This window comes from Balaenoptera acutorostrata, chromosome 18, assembly GCF_949987535.1.
Source record: "Balaenoptera acutorostrata chromosome 18, mBalAcu1.1, whole genome shotgun sequence".
Taxonomy (NCBI): Eukaryota; Metazoa; Chordata; class Mammalia; order Artiodactyla; family Balaenopteridae; genus Balaenoptera; species Balaenoptera acutorostrata.
This window is the reverse complement of record NC_080081.1, coordinates 3,867,365-3,890,829: the sequence shown is the minus strand read 5'-3', so window position 1 is coordinate 3,890,829 and position 23,465 is coordinate 3,867,365.

The following is a 23,465-nucleotide window of genomic DNA, read 5'->3' as shown; positions in this document are numbered from 1 at the left end:
CACCCAATCTTGTGACTTTTCATTATAAATGCCTCCCAAATCCATTTTCCTCTTTCCGCCTGCACTGGCATGACCTTGGGCTATGCCCTCGTTTTCTCTCTCCTGGGTCGTGGATGAGCTTCCCCAGGGGTCCCTTGACACAGGCTGTGTCTCTCATCATCCTCTCCCCATCACCCACAGAGTGATGTTCCTAATCCAAAAACAGATTTGCGAGGTGTGGCATTGGGGGAAACTGGGTGAAGGGCACATGGTGTCTCTCTGTGTTATTTCTTACAGTTGAATGTGTACCTTCAATGATCTGAACGTGAAGTCTAAGGAAAGAATACCACTTCCTCCTCCCTTATAAGATTTTAAAATATTTTCCAGAGTTTGCAAATCTCTTTCTGAACTGGCTTCTCTCCTTCTTGTTCAGTATTACTTCCTGCTACATTCTGTCACTGTACTCATTCAGCCAAGTGAACTACTTACAGATTCCAGAATCTTCTACATTCACTCACATTTTTGTCTTGGTAGACAATGCTCCCTTTGGCTTGGGGGTCCTTTGCAACTTGTCAGTTGCAAATCTTTGTTCAGATGCTGATTTCTCTATGGAACCTTTCTAGGTGGCCTCAAGCGGACTTAAGGGAGTTTGAGATTGACACGTACACACTGCTACATTTAAAATGGATGACCAACAAGGATCTACTGTATAGCACAGGGAACTCTGCTCAATATTATGTAACAACCTGAATGGGAAAAAAATTTGGAAAAGAATAGATACATGTATATGTATAACTGAATCAGTTTGCTGTACACTTGAAACTAACAAAACATTGGTAATCAACTATACTTCAATAAAATAAAAAGTTAAAAAAAAGTTTCATATTTGGAACTGTACAGAAATTTGTATATACCTCTACTTAGGCAAATGTTGTACTATAAAATAAATGTTTTTTCCCACATCTTCCTACCTACTAGTCTGTAGGCTTCCTGTGAACAGGAACTGTATTCACTTATCTCTGTATTTCTAGTAGCTGAAACAAAACAGAGTTCAATAAATATTTGTTATACGAATGAGTGAATCCTCTTTCTTGCCTTGATTGACAGATTCAATATAAGATATATTGATATCCCTAAATGTTACTAAAATATTTATTATAATATTTCTGATGCTCTTGTCTATTCTGAAAATTATGTGTAAGTTTATAAAAAATAAACAATCTTTTATGCTTAAGATAAAAAAGTGCAGATAAAAAGACTGCACAAAATATTATATATTCACAACATATCTTGTATTCTAAATCCTTAAGTTACATAAATCAATACCTAGCTGATTAAACCATTTTTCATGACTATTTTATGTGAAAAGGTGAAAACTGTATCTTCCTTAGCGTTTCCATTTTTTAAATTTAACTTGAAGATTTTCCTATAGAATAATGAGATATAAACCAACATGTTTGTAAGCTGTATGCGTTGGTGATAAGAATATTGAGAATTAAGTACAAAAATAAATAATACCACAAATTACCTTCAACACTATTTACCATATTTAAAAGTATTAAGATATTTAAGTATTTAAGCTTTCACTGTGGATGAATGTAAATATTTGGTTAGTGACATAGGTGTAACAGAAGAGTAGATAATGCAGTGCGTTATCTCAGCATCCTGACCTAAACCATTAAGATCACAAACTAACTCCTACTGCTGTAATTTGGTTTCCATGACATCCCCCCTATGGGGCAAGGCTGATAATTGGGCAAGCCAAGTATCCCAGACACCTGGTAGGTGTGTTTTTATGTAAGTGTGAGTTTCAGTGATGTCTGTGTGCTGGGACATGTTAGCCTCTGGGTGCATTAACCATCAACTATCTAAACATGCACAAATGAGCACCAGACCCGAAACTGGGTGTTTATACTACGTTAGCTCCCCTCGAAGGACCCCTCCCTGGTGGGGTGACCAAAAAAGCTGTCACTAGTGAACCCTGATTTCTCCCACAAAACTTTTCTTTTAAGCAGAAACAACACTGATGAGCAGACAACTACTGCAAAGTTTTTATTGAGCAATCAAAAGAATGAAAGTGAAATTGAGCAACCAAAATTAAATCAAAATTTCCCCATCGCTGTAATTCATTACCATCTTGTCCGCATTCCAGGAGAAGATATTAGCTTGCAGTGGTTGTTTTCTTCTTCTTCTTACTATTTTAAACTTGGATATTAATAATGGATTATATCATGCATTAAATAGGAATTTTATAACTGAATACTTTGGCTTTTAGAAAAGGCAATTCAATTCAAATTAGCTTATATAGAATAATGGCTTTCTTTAAATTAATGAAATCCTTCTATATGTTTTAGTATATTAAAGCCATACATCGTAAAATGAATGTGTCAGATTATTATAATCAGTCATTGAAAATGAATTTTAATGTAACACATACTTTTAAAAAACATAATAAATAATTCTTTATAGCATATGTCTGAGTGAAAAACAATGTGTTGTGTTTGATGTTTATGTAAGAAGAGTTTCATATAGACTACTAAAATTATTGTGAGGGTTTTTGCAAAAATAAATCAACTTCTTTTTAGGATAGTGGCATACACATTCCTTTGAAAGATGCCTGATTGACAAGACTCCATGATAGTCTGTTTAATGGAAGAACTTGTTTATTAAATGTACACACTATATGTAACACACACACACACACACACACACCCGTGTTACCACCAACCCAATGAAGGGTATTGAATAGATGGTGCTAAGTTTTGGATAATTAGAATAGCCAGTGAAAAATTAGAATAGATCACTCTTAGCTGAGGTACATGTTTTCACTCGCATGCCAGTGAAAAAAAGAAACTAGTCAAAATGACCTCAAAATATCCTGGGAGTGGTTTGGGGAGCTTGATATTCTAAAATGGATTAGACACATATTAAAATAATACAAAGAGTAAAAATTACTATCCAAAATTGCATGAATAAGGCATGACTCTTAGCTAAATGTAAAATAAGCCTAAGATCTATCCTTTCATATCTCTGTGACTTTTACCTTGTTCTTTATCACCTCTGAGTCCATTTCTTCTTCTTTAAAGTGGGATACCCAGACTTCAATGCCTGAGACAGGCATCTCTCTCAGGGAAGCCCCCTTGACCACCAAAGATAGGGAAAACCCCTCTATCCTATCCTCTATGTCTTTCAGATTTCTACTATTGTACTTGAAATTATCAGAGGATCTGGTACCTTTTCTATCTCCCATTCAACACACATACACAGGGCAAATAATATATATAAAGAAGTATTACAAAACATATAAGAGCAGAAACAATGGAAGAATAAATTTACAATGAAGATGTAAAGGTTCTGATCCTTACTCCAGAGATTATATGCTCCTATCTATACAGCTATAGGAAGGTAACATCAATGACTGAATGATAATCAACAGTGCAGAAGATGGCAGCAATGTGGAGCCCACATGACCTGCCCCAAGGGGAAACTAGAAACTAGACCAGGATTGTTGCTGGGGAAGAATATGAGCTCCAGGAAACCTATGCAGAGTTTTTCAATAAAACTGAATCTCCACATTTTTTATGGGAGCTGTCCCTATGTTTTCAGTATTGTGTGTGCCAAACAAAACATGTCTGTGGGCCATATGTGGCCCAGGAGAGTCAATATATAACATTATTCATGCACCAAATCAGGATGCATTAAATATTTATATCTGGAAATATTAGAAACACAAAGCCTTAATTACCATAAAAATAATACTTACCCCCAGACTTTGTCAGAACCAAGAGGCAAAACAAAAACAAGCCAACAAACCAAAAGCATATATATGTACACATATACACAAATGTAAAATTAGGCCATAATCAATTAAGTTCATCTTGGATATACAAGTTTAATTCAACATTAGGGCATCATACATGATATAAAATAAATCTTTTAACAGCAAAAAAAAACATGGAGCAAAATTCTATACCCATTCCTGATATTTTAAAAAAGAATATTAATTAAGTGGACCTGATATTTCTAAGGACACCATCAGGAAAGTGAAAAGAAAATCCGTGAAATGGAAGAAAATATCTGCAAATCATATACTTGATAAAGGAGTTGTATCTAAAACATATAAAGAGTCTTACAACTAAACGATATAAAGAAAAACAACCTAATTAAGAGAAGGAGCAAAGTCTTTAAGTAGACATTCATCCAAAGAAGATATACGAATGGCAAATAAGCACAAGAAAAGATACTCAATATCATTAGTCATCAGAGAAATTCAAAGCAAAACCACAATGAGATACCGCTTCACACCTACTCGTGGATACAGTAAAAATGACAGATAATAAAAGTGTTGGCAAGTCTGAGGAGAAATTTAATCCCTCATTCATTGTTGGTGGAAATGTAAAATGGTGCAACTACTTTTGAAAATAGTTTGGTGATTTCTCAAAAAGTTAAACATAGTATTACCATATGACCCAGCAATTCCACACCCACATATATCCAAGAAAATTTAAAAATTATATTGATTAAAAAACATGTTCATGAATGTTCATAGCAGCATTATTCATGATAGTCAAAAAGCAGAAACAATATAAATGTCCATCAGTGGATGAATGGATAAACAAATGGATAATATATACATATAACAATATTACTCAGCCATAAAAAGAAATGAAGTACTGATACCTGCTACAACATTCATGAAAGTTGAAAAAAATTATGCTAAGTGAAAGAAGCCAAGGTCTATTCTAGTCCAATTGCTGGTCAATCAAAGCAGAGACAAAAGATACCATTTAACTAAAAGGACACAACTTCTGAAGACTCTGACTTCTACCTCAACATCATTCACTACTCTTTCACAGAAAGACTGTGGAAAATTTCCAGTTCAGTTGCAAGTATGGATCAAGTTAAAGAAAAGGCCTTCAGATGTTTACCAAAAACAAAAAATAAAGTAGGAACAGAAAGATGTTTCCTAAAAGGGGGGGATTAACAGCAGGGATTCATCTCCTTTTCCTGCCAAGCTTCCACTAATACAATATTAAAGAAGGAAATGATATAAATAAAGTGTTACCCAGGTGACCCACAAACTGTTTTGAGGGTACACACAATGTTTCAGATTAGGAAATCACTCTACTTCCAATCCCCCTCCCGCCCCGCATTGGAAAGAACTGAGACTCTGACAACAACAATGATCCCACGTTCTTACTTGGATGCGGTTGGCTGGACAGAGTAGACCACATGGAAACCACAGCCTTTAGGGGAAGCTTCCATAGTTCCTTTCACTCCCTGTGCCTGTCACCCAGCCAATTCATTCATTAATTTTATTTGCTTTGTCCCTGAGACATATATATTTGTGACCTCTGTCATGAAAACACAACAATGAAAGGAGCAGGAAACATGTTTGTCAAGAGAAATCCATAATTTCTGGAAGCCTGAACACGGTTGGAGGTGATATAACCAATGAAGTGGAGATGAGGAAGCTTCAGTCTAGAGCAGCAACTCTCAAATTGTCTCTGCTTAAAAAAAAACACCTATTAAAACACAGCTTGCGAGACGCCACCCCAGAGCTTCTGATTCAGTAGGTGCAGGGTAGGGTCTGAGAATCTGTGTTTCTCTCCAGCTCCTCAGTGATGCTGACACCTCATTCCACAGATCACAAACTGACGGACAAGTTAGAAAAGGAAAGGAATAAGTTATAGACAAGGACAGAGACATTGGCATGACCCCAAGACAGCAGTGGGTCTCAAAAATACCAACTACAAAAGATCACTGTAGTAAGGCTTAGGGTATAAAATAGAGGATTGGTTATTGGAAAGTCTGGTTTTAAGTCAGTTTACAACATCCCCTATCTCTACCCAGCACCCAAGTGCTTACCCACCAAGCGAAACACTGCGTAGGTCTTTACTACAGAAATTTGCCCCAGAACAAAGATGCTCACATTAGAGCACTTCAAGTTACTTTCTTGCTTCTTGAACAATTACCTAAGATGAGGATGTGAGTTGACAAGACTTGCCCATACAAACAGAGCTTCCAAGCAGCTTTTATTGTTTCCATCTCAAATACGTGAACTGTTGGATCGCTTAATGAAATCCTTGTGGTAGGAAAGACGCCAAGATTAACTAGGACAGCTGATCACGGAAGAAACTGAAACTCAAGGAAACAGATGAGACCCAAAGAGAGAGAGAGAAATAATGTCTAGAGAGAGACACGAGAAAAAAGTTCATCCATAAAATGGGAACAAGATACTCTTAAAAATTGAAAACAAAAGAACACTTGGAAATTAAAGCTATAATTTAAGTAATTTAAAATATCAAATAACAGTGGTGGGAATTTAAAAACCAAGGAAATACCCTAGGAAATGGAACAAAAATCAAAGGGGTGGAAAATATGAGTGAAAAGATAAGCAAACTGGAAGATTATTCCAAGAAACTGAAACACAACTTTTTTCAGCAAACAGAAATACTGGAAGAAAGGGCAACTAGAACAGGAATGAAAATAGAATGTTAAAATGGTTAAAACAACAACAACACAAAATAGTTTCCCAGAGCCAAGGGTCAGGAGTCTGCAAATAAAAGAAGACTAACAAATGTCCAACAGAATGAATGAGAAAAGAATACAATAATTATATCAGTGCAATAATAGAAAACAGAAAGTTTAAAGACAAGTTCCTAAAATTTCCAGAATAAAAATCACCACAAAGGGATGCAAATCAGAAAAGGATCAGATTTTTCCCATTAATAACAACAAAAACTTCCAGTTAAAGGATTAATACCTTCAGAATTGTGCATAAGAAAACATTTTAACTTAGAATTTTGTTGCAAAAAGACTTTCAGTAAAATAAAATTTAAAATAAAGGAATTTTTGGATTACAAGGACTCAGTTTATTCCTACTGACCTTCACTTTAGAATGTGCTCTTTGAAAATAAGGGATCATTCCCCAAAATGGAATCAATAATTGGATCCAAACAATAGTAATCCCTCTTAGAGTAATGATGAAGGAACATAAAACAATATGAGACAGGTGGTAGACACAGGAGAGCAAAATAGGAGACCAGAGAACAGAGGACTCCAAGAAAAAGCTATGCTGAAAAAAATATGTGAGATTTTTGACACTCTATTTTAGAACTTGTAACACCTAATGAAACAATAAAGGCAGATAACATGAGGAAGAAAAAGTAACCAATCATGAAGTATATAGTTTTTGTAGTAATTAGAGACAGTTCTGGAGAAACTAACAAATGCAAACACACCAGATGAAGATGAAAACTACGTCTCTAGATGATAGATGAAAGATAGATAGATAGATAGATAGATAGATAGATAGATGATAGATAGTAGATGATAGATGGATGGATGGATGGATGGATGGATAGATGGATAGATAAAGATGAGTATAGTGATATAATTCAGAATTAGAGAAGCTTTGGAAAAAGAATACAGGTGAGCATAACAATTATTTATATATAGGAATAAGACTGAATACCTGTGAGAACTGTGGTTTTGAATTTCTTAAAAAATGGTTACAAATCTTAATAAAGCAATAAAGTTATGAAAGTAATTATAACTTCATGGAACTTTATAGAGAAAGAAATGTAAGTATGTTAATTTCTATAAGGAAATCAATAATGTCTGATATTGAAGCATAGTTTTAAAAAAGCCAAGAGAAGGACTCCAAATTCTTAAGTATTTTTGTAATACTTTTTTGCTTATCCTTAATAGGATTGATTATAAATCCATATCTCTTGTGGTAAAGGAACAATTATCTGAAGTTCAAAAATGTCCTTAGTTTCACTTTTTTTTCTTCTGTTAAATCCAAGTTATCTTACAAAGTAGCATTTTTATTAATGAATTTATTAGTAAAAATTCCTGGCTTAATCATTGTCAGATCTGTAATTCCACCACTGAGGGATTTTATGTAAGGACATCATTTCCAATGCTTTCATCTTATGGAGCTTATTTCTAAAGTAAATTCAAGTCCAAGCCATCAGCCAAAGGGTAGAGGATTGAATTGCAGCTTGTCAGTGGTAAAGTATCTTGAGTGAAGAGGTTATAATTATAGAAAATTATTTGTCTTTTAGTTTAGAGGTCTTGTTTACCTTTAGTGTTTTATTACTCACCTTTCCAGATGGTAAAAACTTTGGTCCATCACATTCTTGTTTGATTTTTATGACATCACCATATTTTTTCCTATGACTCTTTTCTTCACTCAACCAGTTAATTGATTTAGCAATGTGAAAACCTAACTTCCAGTTTTAACGTATTCATAAAGCTTCAGTCATGTAATGAAGGCTTTTGATTTAAAATGCTGATTACCACCAACTTGGTCACTTCAACAGATCAATGGCAGGTCTGACTTTAAAAATATGATAGAGTTAATTGCTTGGCATTGTGATAAGCGCTAACCCAATCGCTTTACTGATTTCCCACTTTTAAATTTGTTACATTAACGTCATGTTTTCCCAGACATAGAAAATTCTAGATCAATTTAGTCTTACATTTCGGATGTGTTGATACTACATTTCTGTACATCTAAAATGAAGCATAATAATACTTCAGAGATTTTTAAATACAACTTTAAATAGATGAGGAATTGAGTTTTCAGTAGTCAAAAGTCCAGGATGGAATTTGTCTAATTGGTAGCCATTTGTTTTACTTGTAAAAAAAAAAATCTGGAGATGTAAACTGCCATGCATTGGAACCAAGAAGAAATTAGAGCCAAGCATAAATTGATGCCATTTTAATAAAGTTACTTTTACACTGTCTAATGTTTCCCTCCAACTAGGAAGTTATACACACACGCACATTTAGATGTTTAGGTGTTTTCTGAGGTCAAAAAATGCACATTATTCTAAAATTTTAGGTAAGTGCAACAGTGACAAAAAACCCAAAGTCACAAAGACAAGGGTCCCATGACTCCTGTCTAATTCTGTTTAATTCTATTAAAAGTATCACATTGGTCAATAGAAATGCCACCAGTTGTAACCTTTGCTATCAAATGAAAGATCGACAAATTTGACTCCATAAAAATCTACAACTTGTGTATAGTAAGATCAGAAACAATGTAAAAAGACAAGGCTTCCAGATATGGCAATATGGCCAATCAGAAAAGCCATAGAACATTACCTTTATAAAATGCTGGATAATACTTTCAGGCATTTTTTTTTAATGCATGGCTAAGCACCAAGTAAATACTAAAAGTTCTCAATTTTTAAAATTCTCAAAACCAAGTATACAGAAACGTGAGACAGCACCTTGCCTTGGGAAGAGCACACACCAAATATTTCCCCCCCAATGCATCTGTAACCACAGGCTGTCCCTCCTGTTTCTATGGGGCCTGAATTCACACCACCTGTGTGCTTTTAATATTTTTTTTGTGGGAATATAAATTGTGCTAACTTTGTGGAGGTTGATTTGGCAAAAGCAACCAAATTTTTAAAAAAAGTATGTATCTTTAGAGCCAGGAATTCCACTTCTAGATTTATCTACTCATAGAGGTGCACACAAAAATATCCTCAAGGATGTTTTTAAAAGTAAAACACAAAGAAAAGAAACAACTATATGCCCATCAATAAGGATGTGGAACTATAAATTAAAGAACAGTCATTTTACACAATAATAATGGGCAGCTAATCAATTAGAATGAGTCTGGTGGGCTGTCATCAAATACGGCCAAGGAGCATTAACTAAATGTAGAGTGAGCTCATTAATAAGTGTATATGTGTTCTCATGCAAATAAATAAGTTTAGAAGATTCACACTATTTTAAGAGTGGTTACCTCTTAGAAAGAGTAGATGTCTCTTTGTAATGTGATTACAATGATCATTTTAAAAGTTAAAAAATACTCAAATCAAGACCGATGATGATGAAAGTCACCTGTGCACCATATACTTGTATATATGTGTGTGTGTATACAGTTGACCCTTGAACAACACAGGTTTGAACTTCGAGGGTCCACTTATACACAGATTTTTTTCTCCTTAGTCAATACTTCAGACCTACACAATCCAGGGTTGGTTGAATCCCCAAGGGATGTGGTCTGGTGGGCTTGGAGGAACCTCGAATAGGGAGGACTGACCATAAGTTATACTAGATTTTCCCTGGTGGGGAGGTTCAGCACCCCTGACCCTGCCTTGTTCAAGGATCAATTGTATATGAAAAAATTGCATTCCAAGCAGAAAATAGAAAATTCAACTTCATTTATTTTCAGGCTCTGAAGCAGTGTGTATATACAGTCTTATTAAGCATCGAGGCGATGGGGACGCCTTTCTACTCAACAGCCTACACAGTCATGGCAACACACACATGGCCCTGGCCCCCATGAGCCCAGTGGGTATGGCAGGGGGCTCTGAGGACCTACAACCCCATAGCCCTAGGAACACAGACGTGATTTCCACGTTAGTCTTGCTACCTGCAGGGGCTCCCGTATGGTAACCCAGGAGGCATGGAGGCAGCAGAGACCCTGGCCAGGAGACCCTGCTCTCAGGACCCGTAGATCTCACACCCTTTCCGGGTGTTCTGGGACTCCCCCACCCCATCTCCTCTCTCTCAAGGCTTCCCTCTTCCTGAGACCCTCCAGAAAAGTCAGGGTCATCTCCCTAATGGGTTCAGCGTTTTACAGTAGACAGACTGCCTTTGCTTTCATGCTGGCCAAAATCTTGGGAGGAGGAGGGATTTATAAAATAATCACAAATCCTAGCTACTTGTTTACAACAAGAAGAAAGAAAATTACAGGAAGTACCAGAACAATGTACTATGCCAATAACTTCTTTTGGCCACAGAATGAAAACCAATTTAAGCAAGTCAAATTTGAACCACAGTGAAAATGCTAAGGGCAAGAAAGCATCAGAGAAAACAAAGACTTGCTAATTCAAAAATCAAATTGTAAATAAAACCATAACATCAAGTTAAAAGAGAAAGGCACACAAGCCTTTCGAAGACCAGAAAACAAACTAACGGACACTGTAAAAGCTGCAGTTGAGCCCTGCTACTTCTCTGGATACAAAGGTGCCCGGCACTGACCCCTGTCCTGAGGGTCTGCAATCCAGCTGGAGACTCGGCACCAACAAAGGAGCTGGGGCTGCCCTCGGCTCAGTCAGACGGGTGGGAAGCTGTTCCCAGCCCGCTAGGGATGCCCCAGCTCTCCGCGGGAACCACTTGCTTAAACAGATGAGGTCCACCACGCTGAGTCCTGGCTTGAGAGAGAGCAGGCGTTCCTCGTTACCGCCTTCTCCATCCAGTTCGTCTTCAGGAAGAGCAATCATGTTTATCCCTGCATTTTCCCCACGTTGGAAAATGTCAACCGGCATCTATACGATGACTTTCTTTCACATCTCAGCACCCTAATTAAAAAATCTAAGTAAACAGACAAATACAATTTGTAAATACATTCCTGGAGAGAGTGAGGGCAAATGTCTCCAGGAGTTTTGCTGAGAAGAGAAACAGAAAACTTGGGGGTGGAAACGAGACAAAGCGAGTTTGGGGTTTTGGTTTTGTCTTTTTGTCCCATTAAGAGAATTAAAAGCACGTATGTGCGCTGATGGGCAGGAGTCATAAAAAGGGAAAATGGATGAAGCCGAAGAGGAGGCAAGGGCTGCTGGTGTGAAGTCTTTGCAGAGTGGAGGGGGACCTTAGCCGGGACTACGGTCAGGTCACCCTTGTCAACGAGAAGACCCAGAAACATGCGCACTGGTGCTGGGCGCTGAGAGAGGTGATGTGGGACGGAGGTCTCTGCCATCTGTTTCTCTTTTCCTTGTGAAACGAGAAGTAAAAGCATCAGATACAAGTCAGAGAGAGAGGAACCTTCCAGCAGTTCCGCAGACGCCACTGCCTCCCATTTTTATGAGTCCTTGACCCTTAACATGCCTCTTTCCCCTTCACCTTTAACCTCTTCCTTCCCATTGACAGCTGTCTATAGAATGACATGTTTAAGTCGGCCTCCCGCCCAAACAGCAACAGAAACAATTCTCCAAATCTTAAGCACTCAGGATACTGCTAAGCTCTAAGCTCATCATTTGAACATTAGATGAAATGATGATTATCTAGGAAAAATGAAAGATTTAAAGTTGACCTCAGAAAATATTTACGATCTGAAAGAGAAATTACCAAAGAAAAATTTTAAGAAAATAGGCAAATACCTTCCCCTGAGAAATAAATGAATATGTGATAACAGATTAATATATCAAAGGAGAAAAAGCAACATCTTGATTGAGGCTGAAAATCTGATAAAAGTTAATATCATTCCTGATAAAATGACTTTTTATAGTAAGTCAGGTTATAATGCCTCTCCTATAAATTAATCCAATGGATCTCTTTTGCTTTTTAGAGATAATCTACCGACTGCTTCTACTAGCACGCGTGCACACACACACACACACACACACGCACACACACACCCTTAATGAACTAGCCCTAGCCCGTCTCTCTATCCTTAACTTTGTAGGTTTTGTTAAGCTTCAGCTGTGCTGAAGAGTTTGTGTTTCTCTGACCTTGCTATTTTCTCTCCATCACATTGTAAATGATTTCTTCTCTTGAGAAAGTCCTTTACTTCCTGTCTTCTTGCTCAATGTTTAACTCATTCTTCAAGACTCAGGCCTGGTGACAACATTCATATGAACTGAAACCCGTCCTCATCATATTTGGTACGCACTTCTATTTTAAATTTTATACTATCTTTGGGGATATTAGCACCATTCACTAGATTGAGTTCTTTAAAAACAACGATTTTGCTTTAATCATCCCTGTGTGCCCAGAGCAAAGCCCAATCCCTGGAGCTTGAAAGATATGTGTGAAACAGAGGAAATTAGTCTTCATCTCTTGATATCTCTACTTTCGGAACTATCCTTTTTTCTAGATATCCAGGGCCCTCATATGGCAATTAGCCACAAAACATCCCATGTAATTCTGTCTTGGGTAATTTATTTGCCTCTTAGAGATACTACATTAATAACATCATCATCATCATCATTATTATTATTCCCCTAATGATTACAATTACATTGTAGCATGCCAATGGAATGACATTTTGTGGTTGATAGAATCTCGTGCTTACCTCAAGCCATTAACTCAAATCTACTAGGTTTGCCTTGCCCACAGGTAACATTTACTTAGGTGATGGGAAAGGTGAAGGAAAGAGAAAGGGATGTCTTGGAGCAGAGGCAAGGACTCATTCATTGCTTCTACTGTTTGTTTTTATTTCTTTATATTTCTGATGGAGGCATTGCTTTTGCATCCTCTCTGTTCACATCAGCACGTTCCAGGTTGAAGAGTGAATTTTCCTGACAGGGTGGACAATACTTCTGATAAATAAGGAGACGGTTCTGTAAAGGTGGTACTTTTTTCCCCTGTGGTTAGCGGGGATTACTGTACATGGGATTTCTTTTTATCAATAACACATTGAACCTTATTGTACTTCTTATGACCACATCTATTTGGTTCTCAGGTTAAGTTGAGTAAGGATAGCATTTTGTAGTAACTATCCTGTTGTAGTCATTGCCTAATTCTTCCTTGTGCCCTGAGGGACTTGCAGGTTCTCATATATAATTTTCCCAGTGTACTAGGCAGAAGAAATTGCCCAGTAAAGACAGAATAAACATACTCTTTAAGCAGAAGTGTTGTAGCCTAATTAATATATGTTAGTAATTTGCTTTTACTGATTTTGATCACCTATGCATACCCTTAAACAACCAGGCAAGTAATACTTAGGTTGTTTCCATGTCTTGGCTATTGTAAATAATGCTGCAATGAACATAGAGGTGCAGATATAGCTTCGAGATAGTGATTTTTGTTTCCTTCAGATATATACCCAGAAGTGGGATTGCTGGATCATATGGTAGTCTTATTTTTAGTTTTTTGAGGAACCTCCATACTGTTTTCCACAGTAGCTGCACCAATTTATATTCCTACCAACAGTGTAAGAGGATTGACATTTTTTTCTTTTAATTCAGAGAAAACTATAAACAGAACAAAAGAGTAAAACCATAAAAAATGGGAAGAGTGTTCAAATATTGACTAAGAACATATTTGGTATTAATATCCAAATAAGTATAGTTGACTTGATAAAAGAGGGAAGTGGTATATTGTAGGATTTTTACTAATTTCAGAAGTTATGCCTGTGCCTTTAAGAATTTAGCTAAAATTAGTTTCCTCTCTGTGCAGAATTTGAATACATTATAAACATAAAAGAATAATTGTCTTTGACACAATAAATCAAATTTACATTTCTTTTCGCTTGCTATCTGTTTTTTAAATTTTTAGATGAGGAAATATATGCTAAATCCTGGATCTAGGTTTACAAAAATTCTAATAGCTATAGACAGTACAGATTACAATAAAATCCCCATTTTCCCCCCTGCAGTTTGTACAGCGTGCTGAACTACAACGTTTCACATAAGACAGCAAGTACAGCCAATCTAGCAAAAGCTTTATCAATCTCTGTATAAAAAGGAGCTGATTATATTGCAGTAGCTGGACTTTGATGTGCGAATGTTTTCTATAAACTTTAAAATCTTTGTTCTAATTCAAGTGAACAGGAAACTAGAAGTATCTTATCTAGTAATAGGTACATGCTAAAGTTTAAAGCATTTCTTTTTTTGTCTTTTGCTTTTTATTTTTTAAAAAATTATTTTGTAGTTAATATTTCAAATGCCTGTCTTGTTAAAGGTTGTAAGATGGAAATTTAACAATGTTTTACAATTTGTTCTAAATAATTTACAGTCATACAAGTTTATTGAATCTTCTATCTTGCCTTCTGGGTCCCTGAATAGAGCCAAGGTGAATATGCCCTTCTGGATCTTTCCCACCTGCGTTTACCAACACAAACCTGCTGGACTTGTGAGTCGCTGACCAGATGTTTCTTGGTACTCACCACACCATTCAATAAACTGATTCAACACTAGTCATCAGGGAAATGCAAATCAAAACCACAATGAGATATCATCTCACACCTGTCAGCATGGCTATCATCAAAAAGAAAACAAATAACAAATGTTGGCAAGGATGTGGAAAAAAGGAAACCCTTGGGCACTGTTGGTGGGAATGTAAATTGATACAACCACTATGGAGAACAGTACGGAGGTTCCTCAAAAAACTAAAACTAGAACTAGCATACAATCCAGCAATTCCACTCCTGGGTATAGATCTGAAAAAACAAAAACACTAATCAAAAAGATACATGTGCCCCAAAGTTCATAGCAGCATTATTTACAATTACCAAGATATGGAAGCAGCCTGAGTGTCCCTCAACAGATGAGTGGATAAAGAAGATGTGGTACACACACACACACACACACACACACACACACACAAACAAACACAATGGAATACTACTCAGTCATAAAAAAGAATGAAATTTTGCCATTTGCAGCAACATGCATGGATTTGGAGGGCATTATGCTAAGTGAAATAAGTCAGACAGAGAAAGATAAATACTGTATGGTATCACTTATATGTGGAATCTGAAAAATACAACAAGCCAGTGAATATAACAAAAAAGAAGCAGACTAAGGAATATAGAGAACAAAGTAGTGGTTACCATTTGTGGGTGGGGGGAAGGCATAAACTATCTGGTGAAAGACAGGCTCAAGGATGTATTGTACAACACAGGGAATATAGCCAATATTTTGTAGTAACTGTAAATGGAAAGTAACCTTTAAAAATTGTATAAAAATTAAAAATAATTTTTAAATTCAGGCAAAATAAAGATGTTTCATGTAAAAATTTTTAAAAATTAAAAAAGTATAGAGTATAGATAATCCCTGCTACCAAATACTTTAAAGAAAATGTCAAGGTGATAATTCAACAGAAGTTAATTGATTTGAGAAATGCTACAAATGAGCCCTGTAATTCATTGGGGCTTGAGAGTCTTTACAGTGCATAAAAATCCTCATCATTTCTAGTATATACCCACAGTAAGAAGGCTTGATTTATATCAGGATCGTCTGCTCTTTATGTGAGCAAACATAATAGTCACATAATAATGATTTACCACCAGGGTAAATCATGCAAAAAACAGCATAATAAAAAGAGGGTGCAGGGGAGATGTGTTGGTTGGTTGGTTTGCACAATATTTATTCATTATTGTTAAGACTGAGGAAAGTCATGCAGGAACTGAGGCGGAGACTCTGAATGATCTGCTTCTGGGGTAGTAGGTGCTGCATGAGCTGTAATTGACGCTTGGGGGAGGGGCGGGGACACCCCTCACTTCCCGTCAGTGTGCACAGGCTCAGACCTCCTTCCAAGGCAATGTAAGATTTTGAGGAAATACTTTGTCTGTCTTGTTCACCACTGTATTGTCAGTGCCTAGAAAAGTGTTGGGAACATATTAGCCGCTCGGCCAATATTTGTGGAATTAATAATATCTATATAATATCTAAAATAATACCTATTTTGGACAAGTTAAAATGTTTTAATTAAAATTATTTTTGTCTTTCTGTTATTTAAATACATCATAAAGTCACTTGATAAAGAGCTGCTATGCACGTTCCCCATATTACTGAAAATTTTGGCCCCCACTTTACTTTTCTCTGTGAGCTCTTTTTTCTGATTTATCTAAATGGCTCTTTGTGTGGTTTAAATATTGCTAAGGCTCATGTGAAAACTCAACTGATTTATGTTTGCCCCCATTTTTCTTGAGTTTAGAGCTAGTATTACTGAAAATTGTATTGTTTTAAGATGTTTTCCACCCATTATTTTAAAAAGAACTCTTTTTTCTCCCACACAATAATATCTAGTTTTTTTGTATCCATGAAAAATCAATAGGAAATCAAAACTCCTTTTTTGTCCATTGTATCTTTTCCCCTTTTAGAACTTTTTTTTTTTTTTTTTTTGGCTGTGTTGGGTCTTCATTACTGCACGTGGGCTTTCTCTAGATGTATCGAGCGGGGGCTATTCTTCCTTGCAGTGCATGGGCTTCTCACTGCGGTGGCTTCTCTTGTTGCAGAGCACAGATGCACGGACTTCAGTAGTTGCAGCATGTGGGCTCAGTAGTTGTGGCTCACAGGCTATAGAGTGCAAGCTCAGTAGCTGTGGTGCACGGGGTTAGTTACTCCCAACTAAGTAACTAATGTGGGATCTTCCCAGACCAGGGGTCAAACCCGGGTCCCCTGCATTGGCAGGCGGATTCTTAACCACCAGGGAAGTCCCACCTTTTAGAACTATTAAATAAAATAAATTTCTATTCATTTAAAAATAAATGGATGGCTAATGCTTTTAAAAGGTAATTCTGATTGCTGAAACATATTAAAGCTGTATATATTTTCCTAAGATTTAATACTAGTTGCATTCAAATGGCCATTTTTGGATATATATGGTTTGTTGGTTCTAATAATGCTAACTTTCAGTATTTCCTAATTCAGGATTAGTATAATCACTTAAATACAACTAGCTGGTGGATGCACGTGTATTATACATGCAAGAATTAGTTGCAAGGGATTCTGGAAAACACGGTTTTAGCCTTGTCACCTTTATAAATAGAAGAAGCTGGGACTGGTATGCCAGGGAGACAATCCGGGCATCAGACACATTTGCCGACTGTTGACTGAGTCTGCCTCTACCTGTGGGCACTGCCTCTGTGTCCAAGACAAGATGAAAGGGCAAGGCCCAGTCCAGCTCTCTCTGTCTTTTATTCATTGAACCAACACCACAGGGGAGATTCCCAAGAGTGTGCTGCTTACGTCTCTGGTTCAGAAAGGTCTCTCAGGCCACATCTAGCTGCAAGGGAGGAAGGCAGAGGAGAAGAGTTTGGAAATACTTTACTCAGTCAATGTATAGTGTCTGCAAGAGGGCTGAAGTGTCAACAAAGTAAGAAAGGACACTTTCAAACATTCATGCTTTTAAGGACTATGCATTCTTCTTGAAAGAAGATAACAAATCTTTATTTGATAACAAATCCATCTAAGAGACGAAAGAAGATGTTGGAGTTAAAGATTAATGGTGGGCACTGAATCCGTCTCAGTCCTGAACTAAAGGTATGGGGCAGGAAGTAAATGACATAAATCATGTGACATCACATCAACCCAATCTGGAGACGGAAAGGGGAAAGGAGAAGAGGGGAGTCGTGTTCTAAGAGTCCAACGTCTTTCATGGTAGGGAATCAAAAGAATTACCTAAAGCTGATAACATAATTAGTAGAAGTTTAAGAGCATATATAAGGCCTTTGGAAAAACAAATTATGACAACATAATTATATTAGTGATGTAGGGAAGATGAAGGGAAAAGAGAAAGGAGAATAATTTATAACGTTTTCATTTCCTCATCTGGAAATTAAAGGAAACCAGATATAAATATAACTTTTTTTCTTATCGTTGTTCACCAGTATCCCCTGCCTAAGTTTTTTTTAGAGCATTGTGAACATGTTATTAACACTTAAAAAGGAATTTTCCATATTAAAAAAAATGCAGACTCTAATCCTTCTAAACACTCAGAGGGAACACACACACACACGCACACACACACACACACACACACACACCCCAAATTAAAAGCACAGAGACCATGAAATAAAAGAGAAAAAAATAGAAAAGTCATTCAAAAGGAAATGGAAAAGAAAATATAAGAAATATGACAAAACTGAGATCAAACTTGCTTGTCAAATCAACAATTGTAAATGGGATAAGAAAAACTAATTAAAGGAAAATCTTTCTGGTTTGATCAAAAATAGAACCCGCATCTGTGTACACAAAGTGATGCATTCTAGAACATCCTTACAAAGACTTGTTGGACGTAAAGAAAAGGAGAAGAATCGCTGATAAACGTATACAAAAAGAACTCAGGAATCATGAAATTGTATTTGAATTCAAGGCAAAAATATTGAAAGACAGAAAAAGCTACTTTATGATGATTGATGCCCGATAGAGGATAAAGTCTAGAGCCAGCATGAATCCACTGTCACCACTATTGTTCATATTGCAGAGTGTATTCCAAGCAAACGTCTCTTCCAAGGGTTGTGCCACGGACTCTGATACGTGAGAGATTTTATTTTGATGGCTGCATAGGGCAAGGGAGAAAGGAGACAGATGTAGACTCGGGCCACCCTAGATTAGAAGTCTAGCATGAATCCCCTGAATAGAGCTGGCCCCAAAGTGTTAGCACTCTTTCTATGAAAGAAAACATGAAATAAATCTGCCACCCCAAAGGGGACAGGAAGGAAACTTACCTGGCATGACTTCAGCATCGAGTCATCACATAATTTGTCTCCAAAACTGGGACACTTTTGAGAGGAAAGGACACTGTTTATAATTATGCTGTAACAACAGGCTGGGGATGTAGAGTCACTCTAAGTGGAAGGAAAAGGAAATCCTCTGAGAATGTATAACCACAACCCAGTTCTTCAGCCAGTTTTCAACATGAATTCACACTACCTACAAGGCTGTAAAAAACCTAGGCAAATAATTTAACTTAAAGGAGTCTCAGGATGGTAGTGATTCCAGGAGCCTGGAAAAACAAATGCCATTTCTCTTTGGAGAAATGTAACCTAAAACAGACCCCAAGGGATTTCACAGATTAAAGTGGAATAAGAGCTTAAGGGCAAATATCAGAAAACACGTGAGGAATTAAACAAATTTTGAATGAAAACAGAAGAAAAACTCAACTTACCTAAACAATTAAAATAATTCTATAGACAAACAGATAAGTATAAAAGCTTCAATTAACTATCAATCCGGAAACTTTGTAACTAATACATTTGCATAGCATCCAGGAAGTAATTAGCTTAATCAAGATAAAAGAGACAAAATAAAATAACAATAAAGAGATACAAAATAAATGAAAATAGTTATATGTGGTTACACTGCTAAACTCTAAGCTAATAACTTGAAAATTGGATGAAATGGTGATTATTTAGGAAAAATGAAATGTCTAAAGTTGACTTCAGAAAACATTTAAAATCTAAAAAGGAAATTACAAAAGAAATTTTTTGAGAAAATACTCAAATAGCTTCCCCTTAGAAATAAATGAATACATTATAACACAATAATGTATCAAAGCAGAAAAAACAAATCTTGGTTGAGGATGATATCTAATTAATAAAATTCTACATCATTGCTGATAAAAGTTACTAATAAATTAAGAATTTATAAGTGTGTATCTTAAAACCCAGCATAATGATTAATGGTAAAAGACAAGAAGATTTTTATTAAAGTCAGAAAAAAATAAAGAACCCCCAATGCTACTACTGTTCCTTATAGTTGTTTGGAGCAACTAAAGTAATTTATTCAAGAGAATGAAAGTACATAAAGTTATAAAGCAGGAATACACAATATTGTTTGCAAATAATAAAGGGAAATCCAAGGGAATGAACTGAATGTATTAGATGAACTTACAAGATAAGAAAATTTAATAACCTGACTGGTTGAAAAATTAATATATAAAATCAATAGGCTGCATAAATACAAGCAATATCCATTTGTAAATATAGTGGATTAGAAGTCTTAATTTCCAAAAGCTACGTTAAAGCTAGAAGACCAGGAGTGCGGCAGTTTTCCTTTTCACTCAGGGTTGGACATAAAAGTAATTTTAACAACCCTCCCTACCCTACCGCTTTAGACAATAGCAATTTGCAGTCCTAGGGTGGCTTATGGTGCAAAAGTCTCTACTCTCTCCCACCCCAGAGACAAACTCCACCTGTAAATACCAATTAAGTGAGAAAAATGAGTTCACACAGCTATCAAAAGATTGTACACAAATGTCATAGCATCTTTACTTATAGTCCCAAACTGGAAACAACCCAGGTGTGAATCCACAGGGGAATGGATAAAACAGTATGGGATGTTTATACAATGGAATTCTACCCAGCAATGAAAAGGAAAAGGAAATAATGATTCCTACATGTAACACAGAAGAATCCCACAGAAATAAGGATGAGCAAAAACCTAGACATAAAAGAGAATATACTCCTGGTCCTGATTTTATGCATTTCTGAATTTGCCACAGTGCTCTCCAGGAGTAAAGATGTGTTCTCCTAAGGACAACAGAATTATGTACCACTGTCCTTGTCTCCAGGAGTGAAGATGTGTTCTCCTAAGGGCAACAGAATTATGTACCACTGTCCTTGTCCCTGGAACGTGTGTATATTTTACAAGTTTCTCTTTTAATTAAAACAATTTAATAAAATTTTTTTTATCTTTTAAAAAATGAGAGAATATACTATACAATTGTATTTTATGGTATGGATCAAGATCAGGCAAAACCAATATATAGCGATAGATATGAGAACAATGATTGCCTTCAGGGTGCAGATATTCACTAGGAAGGAGCACTAGGGGATCGTCTGGGTGCTAGAAATGATGTGTATCTTGATCTGGGTGGTAGTGATCTGAATATATACACACACAAATACACACACATGCACACATATGTGTGGATATGGATGTCTGTGTGTGTGTTGTGTATAGAGAGACTAAATATATATATAAAGAGTATATAATAGTGTGTGTAATACTATGATATATAAAAAGATATATATGTATATATAATATATAAAAAGATATATAGTTGATTCACTTTGCTATACAGTATAAACTAACACAATATTGTAAAGCAACTATACTCCAATAAAATTTTTTTAAAAAAAGAAGGAACACAGCCCTGCCAATACTTTGATTTTAGACTTATAAAACTCATTTTGTACTTCCAACCTCCAGAACTATAAAAGAATAAACTTACATTGTTTTAAGCCGAAAAAAAGAGACATATATATGTGTGTGTGTAAATATATATGAGAGAGAGAAAGAGAAAGTACTGAACATGTAGAGTTCCTGCTTGGCCCTCCAAATTCTCTGCTTCTTTAACCTGCATCTGATCCATCGAAGCTCCCACATCTGCTTTTGCACCCACTCTTCTGAGCTGCAAATGAGAGCTTTGGGCTTTTCAGTATGTATATAGAGAGCATATAGTTTGCAAGCTCCTCCTGAAATCTCTTGGGTGACACTCTGCCTTTTTTTTTTTTTTTGGTTGGGGGGTTGTTTAAGGATCCCCTAGTTTCACTGAAGATTGAAGATGAAGCTGACATTTCTGCTTTGTGTTAATTGAAAGGCAATTAAATGAGAAAACAAGAGGACTTGGTGACCAGTTGGATATAGAGGGCTGAGGAAAAGGAGAAATCACGAATGGTGTGGAAGTCTAGTGTGGACAACCATGTTGATGGCAGCACCACTCAATGAGGAAGCAAACAAGAAAGATGGGAGTTTGGTGAAGGAGGGGTTGGGTTTTTCTATGGAGCTTGTGGATTTTAAAGTATTTATGGGATATTCAAGCAGAGATGCTCAGAGGATATTTGCTCCTGAAGCTTAGGGGAGAGAATCATTTAACAAACGATTCCACAAATATTTTTAAGAGCCTACCATGTGCTGGACTTTCTCTGGAAACTGGAGATAGATAGGAGAATAAGTAGAGATTTGAGCTGGATCCAGAAATTTTGATGCCATCAACATATAAATAAGATTTTTAAAAATGAGAATGTATATGATTGACTAGGTAAAGTATCCAGAAGGAGAACAGGAGGCTTTGAGCCAAGTCCCAAGGAACATCAACTACAGGGATGAGGTAGAAGTAAGAAAACAGCAAAGAAGGCTGAGAAGTGACCAGAGATGTAAAAGGAAAATTAAAGAATGAGTAAAGTCAAGAGAAAATATATTTTCAAAAAAAGGAGATGGTAAATTGCCAGATGCTACACAGAGGATGGAAAAGAATTCATTGAATTTAGCAACAAGGCAATTACTGCGAAACTCAGGGAGGGATGAAGGCAGAAGCTAGGGATCATGAATCTTATTTATTACTCTATCTCCTGCACCTGGAAGATTGTAGAAAATCAATAGATTTGGGGAATTAATACATGAGTATATTGACAAACAAATTAATCTGAATGAGCAAAAGATTAAGATAGATTCACTTATTTGACAAAAAAAGTATTGAGAGGATCTCTATGCGGCAGGATCTATTGTAGGTGTTGTTGTTAAAACAGAGAACAAAATAGAAAAAGCTCCCTCCTCTCAGGGAAATGTATTTTAGTTGTGTGGAGCCAGAGGATGAATAAAAAATAAGTGTGTATCATGTCAGAAAGGGATAAACACTATAAAGTAGGGGGAGAAGGATTGGGAATGATGGAGATAAGGATGGTATTTTTATAAATGCCCAGGAAATGACTCTCTGACAAAGCATCATCTGAGCAGAAAGTGAAGAAAGGGAGGGTTGAGCCCCTGCCAAGGAGTCTGCAAGAGCAAAGGCCATGAGATGATAACAAGAAACAGGGCGAGAGCTAGAGCCACATGAGTGAATAAGGGACACTAGTAGGCAAACAGGTCAGAGAAACAACAGGCAGACCAATCATGAAGGGCATTGAGGGCCATTGTGATGGGTCTTGGATTTACCGTGCAACCAGAGTTCAGGAGGGCAGTAGGATAGTTTTGGGGAGGGGCAGAAAGAGTGCAAAGTCAGGCCAGGAGACAAAACACTCAGCGTTAATGGAGGGACTTTTTCTTGGGGTGATGTCCAACGGCTTT